Below are 22,061 nucleotides of genomic sequence, written 5' to 3' on the forward strand. Positions count from 1 at the left end.
TCTCTATTCTCCATGTGTGACTCCGGCCGGTACCTTTTATGTTTTAACCAAGGCGAGTTCAAGGTCCAAATGACGGATTGACTCGCCCTAAGTAGATAGGTCCATGTGGCAATGCTACCTCTTGAGCTTGCGTTGGTTTTTCCCTTGAAGTGGAAAGGGTGATGCAGCACAGTTGCAGTAAGTATTTCCCTCAGTTTTGAGAACCAAGGTATCAATCCAGTAGGAGAATCAAGCCAAGTGTCCAGAGTACCTGCGCAAACACAAACAATCTTGCACCCAACGCTATAAAGGGGTTGTCAATCCCTTCAAGATTGATTGCAAAGTGAGATCTGAAGGCAGAAAGTGCAACAAAGTAAAAGTGTAAGGCTAAAAATATGGTGTGAAGTAGAACCCGGGGGCCATAGTGTTCACTAGAGGCTTCTCTCAAAATATCAAATATTACTGTGGGTGAAAAAATTACTGTCGAGCAATTGATAGAACCGTGCAAAGTCATGACGATATCTAAGGCAATGATCATACATATAGGCATCATATCCGGGACAAGTAGACTGGTACTGTCTGCATCTACTAATATTACTCCACACATCGACCGCTATCCAGCATGCATCGACCGCTATCCAGCATGTTTTGAGGAAGGTCTATGGTGGTTTTGTGTAGCAGCGGAAGTTGCACGGCACTAGAGAGGCTAGCAATGGTGGAAGGTGAAAGTGCATCTATACCATGGACTCACATTAGTCATGAAGAACTCACATACTTATCGTGAAAGTTTTTATTAGTAATCGAAACAATGTGCGAAACGCATACTCCTAGGGGAAGGGTTGGTAGGTGTTAACCATCACGCAATCCCGACCGCAACACAAAGGATGAAAATCAATAGATCAATTATGCTCTGACTTCCTAACATAGTGGTTCACCATACGTGCATGTTACGGGAATCACTAACTTCAACACATGTATTTCTAGATTCACAACACCCTAATAACATAACTGTTAATATTACCGAATCCATGTCTCAAAACTAATTGAGAGGAATCAAACTTCTCTTTGTACTCAATGCACAGGAAGATGGAAGTTTTATTGTATCCTCTTTGGGTACCTATCACCTTTGGGACTACTTTCATAGCACAAGCCAACTACCAAGTTACGCATCGCCGTGCTCTAAAAGATCTAAGTGAAGCACAATGAGTATTCTAACAAATTCATGATGAGTGCAAGTCTCTCTCAAAAGGTGTGCAGCAAGGACGATTGTGACACAACAAAAAGAAAATACTCCTACGATACAAGACGCTCCAAGCAAAACAGATATCATGTGGTGAATAAAAATATAGCTCCAAGTAATTTTACCGATGGATTGAAGACGAAAGAGGGGATGCCTTCCTGGGGCATCCCCAAGCTTAGGCTTTTAGGTGTCCTTGAATTTGGCTTGGGATGCATTGGGAATCCCCAAGCTTGAGATCTTTCCACTCTTTATCCCTTTGTCCATGAGAACATAACCCAAAACTTGAAAACTTCACAACACAAAACTTAAACAGAAACTCGTGATATCATTAGCACAAGAAAGAAAAAAATACCACCTCTTGAAGTACTGTATCAATCTTGATTTCTGTTTATATTGGTGTTAGATTACTGTATTCTCACTTTTCCATTGCTAGTACCCCCCCGATACTATCCATAGTTTCATCAAAACAAGCAACCAACACAACAAAAACAGAATCTGTGAAAAACAGACCAGTCTGTAGCAATCTGTATACTTCATATACTTATGGTACCTCAAAAATTATGAACAATTACTACATCCTGGGCAAAAGGCATATCAACCAGCAGAAAAAAGAATCAACTCAAAATCTCTTTCTGGATAAAAATGAAAAATAATTTCGTGAGCGAAAAGTTTTTGTCTTTTTCTAGCAGGATCAAACAACCAACACCAAACTAGTCATAAAGGTTTTTCTTGGCTCAAACACAAAAAGATACACAAAAGACACAATCATAACAGAATTATGATGGTGTGGACGCAACAAAAACATAAAGAAAAGGATAAATTAATTGGGTTACCTCCCAACAAGCGCTATTGTTTAACACCCTTAGCTAGGCATAAGGTGATGGAATCACGTATCGTCGTCTTTGATACTCAAACCATAAGTAGCCCTCATCATGGACTCATAAGGAACTCTTATTTTCTTTCTAGGAAAATTCTCCATGCCCTTCTTTAAAGGAAATTGAAACCTAATATTCCCTTCCTTCATATCGATGATAGCACCGATAGTCCTTAGGAAAGGTCTACCAAGAATGATAGGGCATGTCGGATTGCAAGCGATATCAAGCACAATGAAATCCACGGGTACATAGTTCCTATTTGCAATAATAAGAACATCATTGATCCTTCCCATGGGTTTCTTGACAATATAATCCACAAGATGCAAACTAATAGAGCACTCATCAATCTCATTAAAGCCTAGAACATCACATAAATACTATGGAATCACGGAAACACTAGCACCCAAATCACACAAAGCATTGCATTCATAGTTTTTTATTTTGATATCGTCAGTAGGTTACCACTCATCATGAAGCTTTCTAGGAATAGAAACTTCCAACTCAAGTTTCTCTTCAAGAGATTTTATCATAGCATCGACGATATGATCGGTAAAGGCCTTGTTTTGGCTATAAGCGTGTGGAGAGCTTAGCATGGATTGCATCAAGGAAATGCATTCATAATGCATTGGGGAACTATCATGATTGAATTCCTTGAAATCCAAAGTAGTAGTTTCAGTACTACTCAAAGTTTTGATATCTTCTACTCCACTTTCATTGCTTTTAAAATCAAGATAGATGGACTCCGAACCATTGGGGCGTTTTTCAACCAAAGTGGATTCATATCCAGCCCCATCATAATTAGGTTTCACACAAGAAAACAAGGATTCAATGGGAGTCACACCAAGCACTTTAAGATCTTCGTGATTCTTATCACGAGAACACGCCTTTTTCAGCCACTCATGTCTAGCACGAATTTGGGCGTTTCTTTCTTTGCTCTCATTCATGGAAACACGCATAGCTTTCAAAGTTTCATCCATATTGATCTTGGGAGGAGGACATCTAACTTCCAAAGCATCAATATCAATAAACATTCTATCAACGCTCCTAGCGGAATCATCAATTTTGAGTAGTTTTTCCTCTATGGACGCATTGAAAATCTTTTGCGAGTTGATAAACTCTTTGATATTACTCTCTAGATCAGAGGGTAATTTATTGTAATTTCCATGAGTATTGTTGTAGCAGTTGCCAAAGTTATTAGAGGGATTACTAGGAAAAGGCCTAGGAACAAAGTTTCCTCTAAAAGCATTGTTGTCGCCAAAATTATTCCTACCAACAAAATTAACGTCCAAGCTCGCATTGCTACTCTCAATCAAGGAAGAGAAGGGCATATCATTAGGATCTAAAGGAGCACCTTTACTAGCAACCAATTTCAGTAACTCATCCATCTTAGCACTCACCGAGTTAATTTCTTCTATAGCGTGTACCTTTTTACTAGTAGGTGACCTTTCAGTGTGCCACTGAGAGTAGTTTTGTGGCTTCTCCTAATGTGATTTCCATGAACGTTCCACCTGAGGCAGAGTCCAATATATTTCTAGAAGTGAAATTCAAACGATCGTAGAAGATTTGTTTAATCATCCAAAGACTCAAGACATGAGCGGGACAATTTCTAATCATCAATTTCGTTCTCTCCCAAGATTGTGCAACATGTTCATGACCAAGTTGCTTGAAATTCATGATATCATTACGGAGAGAGATAATCTTAGCCGGCGGAAAATACTTGGATATATAAGCATCTCTACACTTGTTCCAAGAATAATACTATTTTTGGGCAAAGATGAAAACCAAGTTTTTGCTCGATCTCGCAACGAGAACGGAAAAAGCTTCAATTTAATCACATCATTATCCACATACTTCTTCTTTTGCATATCGCAAAGCTCAATGAAGGTATTAAGATGGGATGCGGCATCTTCACTAGGAAGCCGGAGAATTGGTCTTTCATAACAAGATTCAGCAAAGCAACACTGATTTCGTATGATTCCGTACTAGTGGCGGCAGCAATCGGAGTACTAATAAAATCATTATTATTAGTATTCGATAAGTCACGAAGTTTGGTGCTTTCAATCATGGTGACTTCAGCAAGCAAACCAGCACACAAGCGAACAGGAAGCAAGCGAGAGAAAAGGGCGAACGAAAAAGGCAAATATTTTTGTAAATTTTTGTTTTTCAGAAGTGACGGAGAGGAAAACGAGAGGCAAAAAAGTAAATGCAATAGATGAGTTTGCGACACTTACTTGGATGAGCTTCACCTAGAATAATCCCCGGTGCCAGAAATTGACACGTTGACCGGAGACTATTCTTGACTTGATCCTCCCCGGCAACGGTGCCAAAAATCCTTCTTGCTACCTCTTGAGCTTGCGTTGGTTTTTCCCTTGAAGAGGAAAGGCTGATGCAGCGCAGTAGCAGTAAGTATTTCCCTCAGTTTTGAGAACCAAGGTATCAATCCAGTAGGAGAATCAAGCCAAGTGTCCAGAGTACCTGCGCAAACACAAACAAGCTTGCAACCAACGCTATAAAGGGGTTGTCAATCCCTTCAAGATTGATTGCAAAGTGAGATCTAAAGGCGGAAAGTGCAACGAAGTAAATGTGTAAGGCTGAAAATATGATGTGAAGTAGACCGGGGGGGCATAGTGTTCACTAGAGGCTTCTCTCAAAATAGCAAATATTACGGTGGGTGAACAAATTACTGTCGAGCAATTGATAGAACGGCACAAAGTCATGACGATATCTAAGGCAGTGAGCATACATATAGGTATCACGTCCGAGACAAGTAGACCAATACTGTCTGCATCTACTAGTATTACTCCACACATCGACCGCTATCCAACATGCATCTAGTGTATTGAGTTCATGACGAACAGAGTAACGCCTTAAGCAAGATGACATGATGTAGAGGGATAAACTCAAACCAATGATGTAAACCCCATCTTTTTACCCTTGATGGCAACAACATGATGCGTGCCTCGCTACCCCTTCTGTCACTGGATGAGGTCACCGCATGGTATGAACCAAAAACCAAGCACTTCTCCCATTGCAAGAATCATAGATCAAGTTGGCGAAACTAAACCCACAACTCGAAGAGAATTACAGGGATATGAAATCATGCATATAAGAGATGAGAAGAAACTCAAATAAGATTCATAGATAATCTGATCATAAATCCACAATTCATCGGATCTCAACAAACACACCGCAAAAGAAGATTACATCGGATAAATCTCCATGAAGATCATGGAGAACTTTGTATTGAAGATCCAAGAGAGGGAAGAAGCCATCTAGCTACTAGCTATGGACCCGAAGGTCTATGGTGAACTACTCACGCATCATCGGAGAGGCGATGGTGTTGATGAAGAAGCCCTCCGTATCTGAATCCCCCTCCGGCAGGGCAACAGAACGTGCCCCAGATGGGATCTTGCAGAGACAGAAGCTTGCGGCGGCGGTAAAGTATTTTCGTGGGTCTCTTCCACAGTTTTGGATTTTTTGGGAATTGATAGGCGGAACAGGTAGGGCAGATGAGCCACAGGGGCCCACAAGCCTGCTAGGCGCGGGCCCCCCTGGCCGCGCCTAGGGGGCTTGTGGCCTCCCCTGGTGGCCTCTCCCTTGGTTTTCAGGTCCCCTGCGTATCTTCTATTCCGGAAAAAATCTTTTCGGAAGTTTTATTCCGTTTGGATATCGTTTAAAAATTTCCTCTGAAAAGGGTCAAAAACACGGAAAAAAACAGGAACTGACACTTGGCACTGAGTTAATAAGTTAGTCCCAAAAATGATATAAAAGGCATAAAAACATCCAAAGTTTGACAAGGTAATAGCATGGAACCATAAAAAATTATAGATACGTTGGAGACGTATTAGGAAACTTGTTTAGCACATAGTTCAGTATAACCATTCGTAATGCGGTAATTTTTTGCTAGCCAAGAGGGTATTCAGGCTGAACTCAGTGACTGGAAGCCCCCAAGTGTCCTATGATGTAGGAATAGCCGGGCATAGGATCACAAAAGCGTGTACGCTCTTACGGCGAAACGACTTGGGGACTAGTAGCCCCCAAGTAAGCCGGCTGAGTCCTCAAAACCATATAAGGCGCCCATGTTTGAACCGTGCAACATGGCAACTTTTGGTCCTCTTTGGCTTTATCAAGGCCCAGTTTTGAAGTAAGTGCAACGTGGCGACTTACGCTCTTTGACCCTGATAGTGTCCATGCTTGGACGACTTATAGAACAATAAAAACTCATGCTTTCAAAAGCTGAAACGGCGAAGGACCCTGAAATTCGTGGATGCGGGCTTTATTGCTTTCATAAATAATGAATTACAATTTTCTGAAAACTGGTAACAAAGGATCCCATGGCTCTAAGTGTAGTAAGGCCGCAGGTGGGCTATGTTCCAGGGCGAGTTGTCTCAACATCTGTAGTTGGCCGATCTGGGCGAAGATCCACCAAGTAATATGAGCCGTTTCGAAGATTCTTGCTGATGACAAACGGTCCTTCCCACGGAGGTGATAGTTTGTGCATACTAGTGTGATCTTGAATCAAACGGAGCACCAAGTCACCTTCTTGGAAAGTCCGGCTCTTGACCTGGCGGCTGTGATAGTGTCGCAAGTCTTGTTAGTAGATCGCCGATCATGACGCGACCAAGTCACGTTCCTCCTCCAAGGCGTCCAACGTATCTTGTTGTGCCAGCTCGTTGTCTTGTTCCACATAGGCGGCGACACGCGGTGAATCGTGTCTGATGTCACTTGGTAACACCGCTTCTGCCCCGTAGACCAGAAAGAAAGGAGTAAAGCCCATGGTTCGATTTGGAGTTGTCCTGATGCTCCATAATACTGAAGGCAACTCCTCCACCCAACATCTTGGAGTACGTTCCAAAGGTACCATGAGCTGAGGCTTAATCCCCCGCAGTATTTCCTGATTCGCCCTTTCCGCCTGCCCATTAGACTTGGGATGTGCAACCGCGGAAATGTCAAGCCTAATATGCTCCCGTGAACAAAACTCTTGCATTGCACCTTTGGATAGATTAGTACCATTGCCATTAATGATACTATGCGGATATCGGAATCTGAAAATCAGTTTCTTCAAGAATTTAACAGCTGTGTCGGCATCACAACTACTAACGGGCTCTGCCTCAACCCATTTGGTAAACTTGTCAACCGCCACCAATAGGTGAGTCTTTTTGGTGGATGACATCTTAAAGGGGCCAACCATATCAAGCACCCAGACTACAAACAGCCAAGTGATTGGTATCATTCGCAATTCCTGAGCCGGCACGTGCATCTGCCGTCCAAATTTTTGGCAAGCATCACATCGGCGAACGATCTCCTCTGTGTTTGCGTGAGCCGCCAGCCAATAGAACCCATGTCTGAAGGCTTTAGAAACCAAGGATCGTGACCTGGCATGATGACCACAGTCGCGTGCGTGAATCTCATTGAGGATCTTGCATCCTTCTTTAGGAGAGAAGCACCTTTGAAATACCCCTGAGGTGCTTCGTTTGTGTAACTCGCCATAGTGTATGACCATGGATTTACATCAACGGACGATTTGGCGAGCTAGTAATTCATCGGCAGGTAACTCGCCTCTAGTGAGATATGCCATATAAGGAGTCGCCCAGTCTGGAGTAGCGTGAAGAGCCGCCACGAGTGGAGACTCGGGGTCCGGCATCGCTAAGTCTTCCTCTGAAGGCAATCTTACCGAGGGGTTATGCAATACATCCAAAAAGACATTGGGAGGAATTGGCTTACATTCACGAACCGAGACGGAAAAGAGCGTCTGCTTCTTCATTAAGTCGGCGATCGATGTGATCCACTTGATAGCCATTGAAGTGACCCGCCACATCTGACACAGCTCATTTGTAAGCCACCATCAAAGGGTCTCGTCAATCCCAGGTGCCAGAAACCTGTTGTGCCACCAAATCTGAGTCGCCCAGACACCTGACTTGTGTGAGGTTCATCTCTTTGGCGAGTCGCAAACCATGGAGCAAGGCTTCATATTCTGCTGCATTGTTGGTACATGGGAACATGAGCCGAAGGACATAGCAAAACTTGTCGCCTTGAGGCGAAGTTATCACCACGCCAGCCCCCGAGCCTTCCAATTGCGTGGATCCATCGAAATAGATGGTCCAATAAGTATGATCAGGCCTCTCCTCTGGGATTTGCAACTTGCAATCATTGATGAAATGCACGAGTGCTTGAGATTTGATGGCCGTCCGAGGCGTATACCGCACATGATGGGGTCCTAACTCGATGGCCCACTTAGCAATCCGTCCAGTTGCTTATCGATTCTGTATGATGTCACCGAGGGGGCGGAACTGACAATTGTAATCGGGTGTTCCTGGAAGTAGTGCTCCAGCTTCCAACTTGCCCTAAACACCCCAAAAACCAACTCCTGTCAATGCAGGTAACATTGCTTGGAGAGGGTTAGGACCTCGCTGATAAAATACACCGGTCGCTGGACCGGATACTCCTTTCCCTCTTCTTTCCGCTCGACAGCCACTGCCACGCTCACTGCCTTGGAATTGGTTGCGATGTATAGGAGCATAGGTTCCTTATCCGCCAGAGCCGCCAACACTGGCGGGTTAACTAATTGCTGCTTCAAGGCTTCAAAAGCTTCGTTGGATTTGTCCGTCCATACGAAATGATCAGTTTTCTTGAGCAACTGATACAGAGGATGGCCTTCTCCCCAAGGCGACTTATAAGCCGCCATCATTAAGTCAGATGGCTTACGTTGTGAACCGAGATGGGAAAGAGCGTCTGTTGCTTCATTAAGTCGGCGATCGATGTGATCCACTTGATGGCCATTGAAGTGACCCGCCACATCCGACGCAGCTCGTCTGTAAGCCGCCATCAAAGGGTCTCGTGAATCTCAGGTGCCACAAACTTGCTGTGCCACCAAACCTGAGTCGCCCAGGAACCTAACTCGCGTGAGGTTCATCTCTTTGGCGAGTCGCAAACCATGGAGCAAGGCTTTGTATTCTGCCGCATTGTTGGTACATGAGAACATGAGCCAAAAGACATAGCAAAATTTGTCGCCTTGAGGCAAAGTTATCACCACACCAGCCCCCGATCCTTCCAATTGCCTGGATCCATCGAAATAGATGGTCCAATAAGTATGATCGGGCCTCTCCTCTGGGATTTCCAACTCGGTCCAATCTTGATGAAATCCACGAGTGCTTGAGATTTGATGGCCGTCTGAGGCGTATACCGCACATGATGGGGTCCTAACTCGATGGTCCACTTAGCAATCCATCCAGTTGCTTCTCGATTCTGTATGATGTCGCCGAGGGGGGCGGAACTGACGACCATAATCGGGTGTTCCTGGAAGTAGTGCTTCAGCTTCCGACTTGCCATGAACACCCCAAAAACTAGCTTCTCCCAATACGGGTAACGTTGCTTGGAGAGGATTAGGACCTCGTTGATAAAATACACCGTCCACTGCACTAGATACTCCTTTCCCTCTTCTTTCCGCTCAACAACCACTGCCACGCTTACTGTCTTGGAATTGGCTGCGATGTACAGGAGCATAGGTTCCTTGTCCACCGGAGCCGCCAACACTGGCGGGTTAACTAATTTCCTCTTCGAGGCTTCAAAAGCTTCGTTGGCTTCGTCCGTCCATACGAAACGATCAGTTTTATTGAGCAACTGATAGAGAGGGATGGCCTTTTCCCCAAAGCGACTTATAAAGCGACTCAGAGCTGCGATTCGACCTGCCATACGCTGGACCTGATTAACGTTGGCCGGTTTCCCCAATGAAGTAATTGCCTCAATTTTGTCCGGGTGAGCTTCAATGCCACGTTCTGATACCAAAAAACCTAATAACTTCCCTGCAGGAACACCAAAAACGCACTTGGTGGGGTTAAGCCTCATCTGGTAAATGCGTAGGTTGGCAAAGGTTTCCTTGAGATCCTCCAAGAGTGACTCCTTGCGTCGAGATCTGACCATGATGGCATCCACATAAGTGTGGACATTACGACCGATCTGGTTGTGCAAGCAATTTAGGATGCAACGCTGATAAGTCGCCCCCGCACTCTTGAGCCCAAACGGCATAGATACATAACAAAAGGCCCCGAATGGGGTTATGAAGGATATCTTCTCATGATCCGCCACCGCCATGTTGATATGATGGTATCCTGAATAAGCGTCCAAGAAACACAAACGCTCACAACCCGCTGTTGAGTCAATAATTTCGTAAATGCGGTGAAGGGCGAATGGATCCTTTTGACAGGCTCTGTTGAGGTCAGTGTAGTCGATGCACATGCGGAAAGTGTCGTTCTTTTTTAGCACCAGGACCGGGTTAGCCAACCATTCAGGATGGAAAACCTCGATGATAAACCCGGCGGCCAGAAGCCGGGAGACTTCCTCTCCGATCGCCTTACGACACTCTTCATTAAACCTGCGAAGGTACTGTCGAACTGGCTTAACTTTGGGTCAGTATTCAGATGGTGCTCAGCGAATTCTCTCGGTACACCTGGCATATCAAAAGGTTTCCATGCGAAGATGTCCCGATTCTCACAGATGAATTCGATGAGCGTGCATTCCTATTTGGGGTCCAGACCCGCCCCAATAGTAAACTGCTTGGTGGAGTCGCCAGGTGTGAAGTCTATGACCTTGGTATCATCCGTCGGCTTGAACTTGAGGGGCAGCTCAGAATCGATGGTTGGCCTTTTGAGCGGCGTCATGTCTGCCGGGTCAACATTAGCTTGGTGAAACTTAAGCTCTTCTGCCGCGCAAGCCGACTCGGCGTAATATGCGTCTCCTTCTTCACATTCTTGAGCTATTTTCCTGTCTCCGCTGATGGTAATAGGTCCCTTAGGGCTGGGCATCTTGAGTTTGAGATAAACATAGCATGGGCGAGCCATGAATCTGGCGTACGCAAGCCGTCCAAACAACGCATGGTAGGGGCTCTAGATTTTGACCACCCCAAATAGGAGAGACTCGCTCCTGAAACTGGATTCTGTGCCAAAGGCCACTTTAAGTTTAATCCGCCCAATTGGATAAGCCGACTTACCGGGGACGATGCCGTGGTAGACCGTGGACGATGGCATCAGGTCTTTCTCCAAGAGATTCATCCGTCGGAAGGTATCAAAGTACAAGATGTTGATGTTGTTGCCTCCATCCATGAGGACCTTGGAAAGGGTGTACCCTCCGACTTGGGGAGCCACGACCAAAGCCAAGTTGACAGGGTTGTCTACTCGAGGCGGGTGGTCTTCCCTGCTCTAGGTTATGGGTTGTTCGGACCAGTGAAGGTATCGAGGGAGCGCCGGCTCGGTTATGCTGAAGGTTCTATGCTTCACCTTATGATCCCACTTGCAGGTGCTGGTGGTGAACACGTGATACTAGCTGATGTTCAGTTGCTTAGGGTTATTCTGAAACCCGCCACGATCTCCCTGTAGCTGGGGATCCCCTTGCGGGGGTGGTTGCTGAAACACTCCCGGCGGGTTGTATTCTGATTGTGAACTTGGTATTGCCCAGCGTTGGGCTATGACCCGCCCTGTTGTCCCGGGTTAGGAAAACCACTGAATGGAATCTGGCGTGACCCAGATGCACCGGGTTGTTCCTGTCATTGGCCCTGTTCACCGCCCTGACCTCTTCTGAGCACCTCGGCCTGGAATTCCTGCATCACGTAGCAATCCTCCCAAGAATGAGTCGGTGGTCCCTCCTCCGTGGCATGCTGCGGACAAGGGCCTTTGAGCATCTCATGATAATTGCGCGGTCTCTTCCCACTGAAGCCCTGCTTCTTCTGGCGCGGGTTTCCTTTGCGTGTATTGGTATTAGCGACAATATCCGTAGGACCTTCCTGTTGCCTCTTTTTGCCGTGTCCACCATGGTGGTGGTTGCCCCGGACCTGAAAATGAGAATGGCCCTTGTGTAACTCGCCCTTCCTGGCGGTACTAATTTTGTCGTCGTCCTCCCCAAGATCCTTGGTGTCATCCGACTCAACATACCTAGTGAGGGTATCCATTAACTCGCCCATGTCCTGTACTTTCCGCTTAAGTCGCCCTAGCTTTAGTAACAGGGGCTCGTAATGGCAATTATTCTCCAAAATCAACACTGCCTGAGCCGCCGAGATGCCTTCTGATGAATGAATGACTTCTGCGACTCGCCGAGTCCAATGATGGGCCGACTCATCCGGCCACTGAACACAATGCTGCAGGTCGACGATGGTCATCGGGCGTTTGCAAGTCCCTCTAAAATTCTTGATGAAGCGCTCTTTTAGCTCCGCTCAGGTGTTGATGGAGTTAGGCGGTAAATTTTTCAACCACGCACGCGCCGTCCCTTCGAGCATCACAGTGAAATACTTGGTGCAAACCGCCTCATTTACATCGAGCATATCCATCGCGAGTTCGTAACTCTCGATCCATGACCCTGGTTCGAGATCCAGCGAGTAATTGGGGACCTTCCGGGGCCCTTTGAAGTCCTTTGCAATCCGTTCATTACGCAGAACTGGTGCAAGACACGATACCCCGATGTGCTTGCCTCCAGCGTCTAGGAGTGCGGGAGGTGTTGAGGTGTAAGTCGGATAGACCTGACCCGCTGCGGCTGCCGTTTCTATCTGACGCACAACTCGTGCCACGTCCACAATATCTTGGGCTCGCGTGTCGGGCATCCCAAGTGGGTTATGTTGAGGAAATCGCCATGGCCCACTGGTTACCGCGGGTAAGTCCTCGTGGTGACTTCTGGTGTGGCTTGCCTAAGGCTTGGAGTGCAGCCGATCTTGGCTATGAGAATACTGCGTGTGCTGGACCACGGCCGTCTTTAGCATCTCGATGGCATTTCTCGCCTCTATCTTGGCCGGCGACTTTCCGTAAATCGGATGGGATTCCAGGTGGCGGGTTGCCGCCAACACATTATCCACGGGATTCGAGAAGTGACCCCGAGGCGTCTGGAACCGAGTCGCATGTGCATCCATTGGTTGAGGCGGCGGTGGATTAGCTGGTGGAACCGGACCTCCCCTCGTAACACTTTGTAAAGGCCGATCAGGACCCGCCCCGAGGGTGCGCGGGGTGTCGAAGAGGCGAGTTGGATGTAAGTCAGTCAGGATACATCCGTGGTGCCTCCTTTGGTGAACGGCGTCACACGCGTGTTGCTGTCTCTCGAGCCGCCATCCTTCGGTGTTCAACCGCTCCGTCTCTGCTGCGATTGCAGCCTGCTGCGTCTCTACCCTGGCGGCTTCTGCTTCCATGTCCCGCTTCGCTTTGGCCATCGCCTCCCGCAGCTTTGCTAGCTCGGCGTTGATAAACTCCTGATTCTCTGACATGACGGTGGTTGCCATAAGGCTGGCGACCTCCGCAGCTAACTCCGCCATGGTTTGTGCTGGGGGTTTGAACGTCCCACCGGTCTCGTTGTTGCCGGCCGGATTTTGCTGAGGCCGTGCCGACCCCACCATATAGATGGCGATTTTTCGATGGGATCTCTCAAGGATTTCAGGGTCCATTGCCAACGACATGCCTTGGAGTTGTCCTTCCTGAAGAGGATGGATTGAATCTGTCTCGCCCATGGATGACTCGCTGTCAGAATTGACGAGGGTGATCTCCTGGGTCGCTGGTTCGTCTTGTACGTCGTTTCCCTGCGTAAAGCCGATGAAGGCGTGGCGACTTCTGTCCCGCCGTGTGATGGGGAGGACGTACCTGTCCGGCTCGACGATGTCGGTGGAGGTGTCCGGCTCAGGCACGGGCGTCCCAATCATGCCGATGAAGATGTTGATTTTGCCGAAAGGGACTCGGTAGCCAGATTCGACCGAATCGACTTCTGGCCCCCACAGCGAGTTGTCGATGTAGTACCTTCATCGGCGGCTCTTCGTCATGATGCCGAGAGCATAGCTTTGTGACCCCGGTAGTGCTCCCTTCGAGAACTCAACTCCACCATGCGCAAGCCCCACGGTGGGCGCCAACTGTCGTCATTTTATCACGGCAGATGTCCTCATGAAAGGACTTAAAGATGGAGCCATCGCACCTCTGTGGCGACTCGAAGGGGGTGAGCGAAAGCGAGACTCAGATTTACCCAGGTTCGGCCCCTCGTGAGGAGGTAAAAGCCTACGTCCTGCTTTGTGTGGATTAATGATGGTTTCGATTACAAGGAGGGCGTAATTCGCCTGACCTAGCTCTCGATTATCTCTAACTCCCGTGACCTTTCCCCGGGACTCGCCTTTATATACAGGTCGAGGCCCTAGGGTTTACAGAAGTCCTGCCATGCTACTCTTTGTAGCTTTCCCTATCTCTGAGTCGCTGTGCCCTCCAAGATTGGGAAATCCCTTGGTAATCTATCATCCACATAACCTCTCGAACCGCCATCCAGCTTCTGGGCCACAAGACATTTTTGAATGGTAAGTCGCCTCTTTGATGACCAGGCCCACTAAGGGCGGGTTATCCGCAGGTAATTTCCCTAATAGCGGCCACATGAGTCGTGGCTCCGGTATCCATGTACCAGTCGCCACCGATAGGGTACTACTGCGGCGTTGGAGTGGTGTGGAGTGCCGCGAGAAGTGTGGGATCCCACGGTACCCGCGGGAGAGACGGGGCCGACGGCAGCGGCTAAGGTGGTGGTGCCCTGAACCCGCCAGCTCCGTAGTGTGGCCCGGGCGGGTACGGCTAAGGGGCCGCATGGAACGCCTGATGAGGGGCCGGACGAGAACCAAAGAAACCGGGGATGGGGGCGCGCGGAACAGGCATGGAGTACGCACGAATGACCCCCGTCCAGGGGTTCGGGCCAGCCTGCCAAGGCGCCGCCTGGAGCGACGGCTGGTCGTGAAGTGGCGTCCCGCCTTGGGCGGCCGGTTGCTGCTGCTGTTTGCGGCCACCACGACAACGGCGGCCACCGCGGCGCTGTGGCTGGTCGGTGGTAGGCTGCGGTGTGGCCGGCGGCAGCGGCGAGTGGGGGAACCTGGGCGGCGGCTGTGCCTCGAAGGGCCCCAAGGCGGGCCACAGCTGTGGGGACGGGGCGGCGGGTGGCGCGACGCCGCGGGTACCGGCGGTGAGGGCCGTGTGGGTGGCCCAGGTGCACGACATCTGCATCCGCCTCTCTTCTAGCTTGAGGTACACGACGATCTTCGGGAAGGTCGGGTTGGTGATGAGAGGGATGTTGGAGGCGGCGTTCCCGAAGTCGTCGTTCAGACCAGCAATGACAGCGCTGAGAAGAAGCTCATCGGAGACCGTCTCACCGAGGTCACGGAGCTCGTCGACAAGTTTCTTTAGGCGCATGCAAAAATCGTCAACAGACGAATCGAGCTACTAGCACCCAAAGAACTCGTCGCGCAGGAAAACCTTGCGTTGGAGCGCATTGTCGGTGAAGAGGCCGTTGAGCTTGGTCCAAATGGTGTGAGCGTCATCGTCGGCGGAGACCACCTTGTGGAAGCGATCCTTCGAGATGGTGGTGTAGAACCAACGGACGAGAGTGGCGTCGATGGACATCCACTCCTCATCGTCATCCATGAAGCGGGAATCCACGGAGCCATCGATGTGATCCCGGAGTGTGTACTCGCAGAACACAAGGGAGAAATACGTCTTCCAGGCATAGTAGGTGGAGGAGAGATGATCGAGAACGATGAGACCCCAAGCGAGGATGTTGAGGTCGCGGATGATGACGGGGTCGGGGCCGTCGAACGGGTTGGTGTGGCGGCCGCGGGTGGTGCCGGAGGTGGCGTGGGAGGCCATGGGGCGAGAGGAGGGACGGCGGCGCGCAGGTGGCATTACAAGAAAAATGCTCAATTATGACCAAAAATAACGACGATGATTTAATTGGTCATTGATCCATGACCACAATTCTGAAATTAGTCATGGCAAGTCTAAGAGGGCCTGAAGCCCATAATGTAATGACCTTTTGCGTCCATTAGGTCATCATCCTATTACACAAAATGGTCATTAAGATTCGTAGCATTATTTATGATCATATTTCAGTCCTATCATGACCAAATGTAAAGTCGTAAACATATGTGTGGAGAAGACTAGACGACACCTCACCAATTTTGCCTATGTGTCATGTATGCAAAGCGAAAATTTGTTTTATACGTATATGGATGAAGCAAATGTTATTAGATAAATACCAATAAATTATAATTATTCATTTTAATATCCAAAATATTTTAGAAAATACAATATAATTACCAAAATGAAATATATGAGCCCATGCTAATCTCATAATTTGTAGACCCTATTTAGATAAATAGTTTTGAAAGGTGGTATAGGGTACCTTAACTTGGTGTTTGAGATAATAAAAATTTAAACATGACATCGTGCCTCATTTTATCATAGTTATTATAGAAGTTCACATAAGAAGTATGGAGATATAAAAAGTTTTCAACACAGTATGTTGAATTTGGTTCCAATGGCAACCCACATGCATTTGTATAGAAGTAGAGAGGTGGGAGCCCTTTCTAGATACATATCTTCATTTCTTATTTTTAAAGTCAAATATGTTTGCCTTGTTAAATATATGTTCCTTCAGTGATATAAGGGTGACGCGCCTTGCCGATTGGCCACACAAGTGCTCTTGTGCACCGCATGTTCATAAGAAAATACACCTAAACTTATAGTATGTGTGCCTGAAAATACAATGAAACCACATCCCATCAACAAGTACAATGATGTGGATATACGGTTAAACCACCTATTTTTAGGCAATCAAAAATACAACTAGAGAAAACAAAAATTGGTCCATATTTGCTAAATCCAATATTTATACGGACTTGAGGAGACCCATTAAGTGAATAGGATATACAATTCACTAAAAAGGAAATATGATAAAAAATCACTTCCCACAAACGTAACCCTAACCCTATCTCCAGAGTCCCCCCGACTCCCCTCCCACCTCCCGCCGCCGCTAGCCTTCCTTCCCCTCCCCTGTGCTCTCGTCCGCCGCGGCAGGCCCCTGTGCTCCCGTCCGACGCGGCAGGCCCCTGTGCTCCCGTCCGCCGCGGCAGGCACCTGTGCTCCCAGCCACGATCCCCTGTGCACGTTCAGTGCGGATCTGGCTGCCGCACTCTCTTCCCACGTTCAGTGCGGGAGGCCATGGTGTGGGCGCGGGCGACCATGGCGCGGACGACCATGGTGTTCAAGGAGAGCGGCGCGCCGTGCCAAATCATTTTTGGCACCCGTCCCTGCGCGCCCCCGCTCCAACGAGTACATGTGACCAAGGAGAACGGGGACAAGGGTGTCGATGGTGCGCCGCATTGTCCATGCTCCACGCCCACATGACCTACGGCTCCGGAGGAGACCTCGATGGTAATTAGTTTATTAACCACCCGCGAATCTCACCCTCTCTGCTGGATGCTCAATTCCTCGCTCCCTGTCTGTGTGTAGTTCGATGACATCCCGCCGGAGCAGCACGCCCTTGTTCCTTCCTTCGTCGGCGGCGGGGGAAATAGGATCCACCTGCTCCCTTATGCTGATTCCAACCTTCCTGGTGCGCATTTGGAGATACCATCTCCTACTAGCATTTAGTTGTAATATTGGTTCTGGGATGCTGATCATGGTTGTTGTGCTGCAGTGCAACCAAGAACCATGGACCCATCCAAGGATATTGGAGCAGATGGAGAGCTGGAAGCAGAAACAGGAGAGGCTGCATCACACATAATTGATGGCGGTAAAGACTAGAAAGGAGATGGCGACGATGTAGATCTACCACTGTACGACACTTGAAACTTTCTTACCATCCATTACTTTGTTCTTTTGTGCCTTTCTGATCAGTTCTTGGTTTTAACTGCATTAGTAAGATGCTCGTGCTACGCCACGGTAGCACATGAAATGAGTTGTAATAACAAGTGCGCGGAGCTAAAAGTAGTATTGCCATTATTGTGTAAAATAAGAAGAGTTCATAGAATTTCACAAATGAAGCATGCACGACGCTGCCAGCTGATGTTTGCCCAACAAAACAGAGTGCTAACCCATATATTGATGTTAATTCTTACTGGATGCTTAATGGACACATCACTTGAGCCATATCAGATGAGTAAGGGATATGTTACTTTGATATGCTTCATTTTAGGAAGAGTTGGCTGATCATTTTAAGGGATATGTTACTTACGATGATCATTTTTACTCTGATATACTTCATTTTAAGGGATATGTTACTTACGATGATCAGCTCTGTGTATCCCTTACAATGATCAGCTTTGTCCAGCATGTATATAACTCTTCCTAAATTGATTTATATACAAAAATAACATATCAAAGTAGTCCAGCATGTGTATCCCTTACGATGATCAGCCATGCAAATAGAACAATTCATGTAGTAGTGTTACCTTTTCTACAAGAAAATTTATTTAAGGAAATCAAAGTCTTGCATCAGACCTATCAAGGGGTTCTCTTCTTGTGACCATTTTAAGCATAAACACCATAAACATCAGCACAATCTTATCAATTTTTCTTTTATTTCCGTAAGGGTCACTACCTCACAATTGTTCAATAAAGTTATAGTTAATATGGAATAGCATAATGAATTGAATCGTATAGCGCCCTATGAGTTCAAAAAACTGCAATCTACATGGTGCAAAACAAATAGTTTAGCTCATATTCTACATATTTAAATAGAAACAAGACCAGATTAGAGCAATATGTCGTTCTCTGAACACCTGAAAGTTACCATCAATTTTCTTTGTTGGTGAATTAAGTGAATTAAGATTTTTAAGTTCAGTGCTAATTAATAAAGCTCACCAATAGTACAAATAGGGGTGAGTGACTCACCCGTATTTCTGATTACATATGTATATTTTCTGGAACACATCAAAAAAGAAGAAATTTCTAGACATGAACTCATGTGTTGCATGGAGTATGCTTAAACGCCAAGAACTCCAAACACAATGGAAGAAAATTAGAATCCAAGAGTCCTGTCTTGTGCATGTTGTACCTTGTGAAGTTCATTCACCTGCAATCCAATTGGAACCAGAACCCGATTATGTTATAATCATGGATAAAATAGAATACAAAATTACAACGATTCTGTGTAGTTCAATACTAAAATAAACTAATTGGTTCAGCACTCGCGACATGGTACACCTTGTGGAGACGTACAGAAAAACTGAATTGACTGAAATGCGCTCAGATGGAAGCGTTCTACTGCGCTGTGCTCGTGTGGACATGGTGCAGTACCTGATTTAGCGCACGTGCAGGGGCTTCGACCTATACGTAGTCCTTAGATCTCTCTTAGATCTATCTTTAAACTGTTGCATTTGTCTAAGCTGGATGAAAATGTAACTGTGCAAGTTCCATTTAGTAATGACTACATGCTAGAAAAAAGTAATAGTCCTCTGTTTATTTGTATCTTTGACTGCAAGGAAGAAAATTCTATCTGGTCTTTGCTTAGACAAAACCTTTTGTGTTGTAAAATTCTTTACTCGACTATGGACTCGAGTACTAACTATTTCTTGATTTTATTTACCAGAATGGATGAAGCTAGACATGCACTGTCCAGAAAGGTTCCCATTCCTTCAAGCCCGATTAATCCTTACAGGATGATCTTTGTGATCCGTTTGGTGATTGTGTATCTCTTCTTCTTTTGCTATGATATTTATTATTCCAGAAATATTTCAGCTTGGATTAATTGATATAAGTAGAGATAATTTGATTACTAATGATTATTCAAAATTCCTTGGTTGATATGTTGAATTAATTAGTGATCATCCCTGTACGTGTGCAGAAATATAATTTGTATTTACTAGTGGACCTCCTAACTTGATGTTCATTGTAGAAAATAATCTAAGATGTGGTCCTGACATGGCCATCAGATATTGTGGCAATATTGACAGTTTCTTTGACAACATATGTTTGGTTTATTTCCAGTACAAGGCAAGCAAGGGAAAAGAACAAATAAATCTTGTATGGTTGTGTGATGCATCTCTTGTTGGTAAACGACTTGTATTGTCAGCAGCAGTAGCATCACCTCTTTATTGTCAGGTTATTGCTTGTACTGTCAGCAACATATGTTTGGTTTATTGTCAAGTTTTGTAGATTAATTAATGTATTAGCAGCAGCACCTCTTTATTGTGAGGTTATATGTTCGCTGGTTTATGCTTGTATTGTCATGTTTTTCTCCTATCACCCTGATTGGGGAACTGTGTTTACTTATTGCTGTCTGCTAGCTAACTAACTAGCAATTTACAATGTGAATATATGTCGCATCACATCTTGGCATTCTTGCATAAGTGTACAAGATCATAACAATATGGCTCCTATGTCCGTTCTAGACAAAACCATTTTGTGTAGTGACAAATAGTTTTAGTTAAGTTACAAAGTTAAAAATGTAAGATTCAATATATTTATTTTTGGAAGTTTCATTTTGTTATTTGATAATTATTCGACCTCCCAGGTTTCTTTTCAAGCATGTCTAACATCTACATGGAATTTTTTAGATAAATAATATAATGAGATTTTTTGTGGTACATGTGCATGAACCTATAGTCGGTTATTATGTGTTGCTTTTTTTATTATATGTGGCTCGTTGTGTACAGGCTTATTTATGCATTATTATTTGATGCTCTATCATGTTAGTTTCCTTGGTCTGCTTTCGAAGCCTTACCATCATTTTCTTCTCGCAGACGTCCATGACAAGAGTGGCATATTGTGCAGAGGAAGAGGATGAGAAGAAACGTGTCCTCTCATTCAAACTTTGTTGAACTCTCTTTATGTGCGATTGTGCATTTGTAAAATTATTTTGATGTGCACTTGTTAGGCCTTGAACCTTAATGTGTGGTGGAATCGGTGGATGATGTATTGTATTTCATGTGATGTGCTACTCAAAGAAAATATACAGTTTATCTGGATTATTTTATTCTGTTGTACTTGTTTTTAATGGGCCTATACTGAGATATGCGTGCTTCTAGCAAAATAATGTTTTAACCCAAGCAAATCAAACATTTGCAATAGTAAAATAGATATTGGGCCAGGCCCATGTAGGCTAGATCGGTGGACTGGGCTTTGAAATTTATGATGATTCCATTTGGTCACTAGCAATGCCACGTCAGCTTGGCCTCGTCAGATCCTACGTGGCTCACACAAATGGGTAATGAACAATCCAAATTTTTGGTCAATAGAGACCTACGACCAAAATTTTAGAAAGGTCATGTTTGTTCATTCTTGACGGCCAACTGTTGACGTTGTAAATTTGGTAAAAAAAGGTCAATAAACGACAGCAATGACCAATCAATGACCAATATAGGGAGTCATAATTGACCTTATTTATTGTAGTGTGGGGTGGCGCGCCGAGGTGGGGCGGTGCGGCTGAGAGCGGCGCGGCGGAAGGTGGGCGGAAGCGTGGGCGGCGGCAGCGTCTCACGAGAGCGGCGGCGCGGTGGTGTAGAGACGCGGCATCAGCGGCGGCTCAGGGTGGCGGCGGAGGCGGCGGGTGGGCGGCGGCGGCGTTGGCGGCTATGGGATCGCGGCGGCGGCTAGGGTTAGGTTAGGATCGTAGGTATGATACTATGTTGGAAACGATTGTTTGGCAATGCTACACAATGTATTGATCGGTGCATAGCACACGTATATATGGAGTACAAAGTGGGCCTCAACCTCAACTATACAAAGGCTAGGAGGTGGGCTGGGCCATACAATATACATGCAAAAATCATATATTCAACAGTAAGAAACAGCAAAATGTACTTACCGCTCAGAACAAATCAAAAATGGAAACGTGCGTACTGCTGCTTGTTGCCTCAGAAAAATGTAGCTGGTCATGGTGTGGTCTCGCCGGTTAATCTATTGAGTCGCCTGTATCACAAACCTGCGTGTGAGGGGGGCCGGGGCGGCCGCCCTGCCCCTCCCCAGGGCCGGCCCTGTCCTTCTACAGCCGAACCATGGTGGGATGCTCCGCTGCTATCTCCCTTGCGACCCCGTCCCTGGGTATGGCCGTCGAGGCGGTTTTAGAAAACTTGATCGAGACAATGAAAGGCGATAAAATAGACGAATACCAAGAAAGTAGAGAAGAACTAGAAAAAGTAAACTGGCTTCGGAAGAGGATCTTACCCGCTGCTCGTCGGGATCTCGCGCTTCAGGCCATGTGCT

At 46.3% G+C, this 22,061-nt stretch overlaps 1 long non-coding RNA gene across 1 annotated transcript; it reads left to right on the forward strand.

The window, feature by feature from the left end:
• The first annotated feature begins 16,810 nt into the window (after positions 1 to 16,810).
• LOC123402258 lies at positions 16,811 to 20,832 on the forward strand. The gene is made up of 5 exons (XR_006611251.1): positions 16,811 to 17,288; positions 17,367 to 17,469; positions 17,554 to 17,692; positions 19,447 to 19,958; positions 20,600 to 20,832. It is a non-coding gene; the product is annotated as an uncharacterized LOC123402258 (long non-coding RNA).
• Positions 20,833 to 22,061: the final 1,229 nt, after the last annotated feature.

Source organism: Hordeum vulgare, chromosome 6H, assembly GCF_904849725.1.
Source record: "Hordeum vulgare subsp. vulgare chromosome 6H, MorexV3_pseudomolecules_assembly, whole genome shotgun sequence".
Classification (NCBI taxonomy): domain Eukaryota; kingdom Viridiplantae; phylum Streptophyta; class Magnoliopsida; order Poales; family Poaceae; genus Hordeum; species Hordeum vulgare.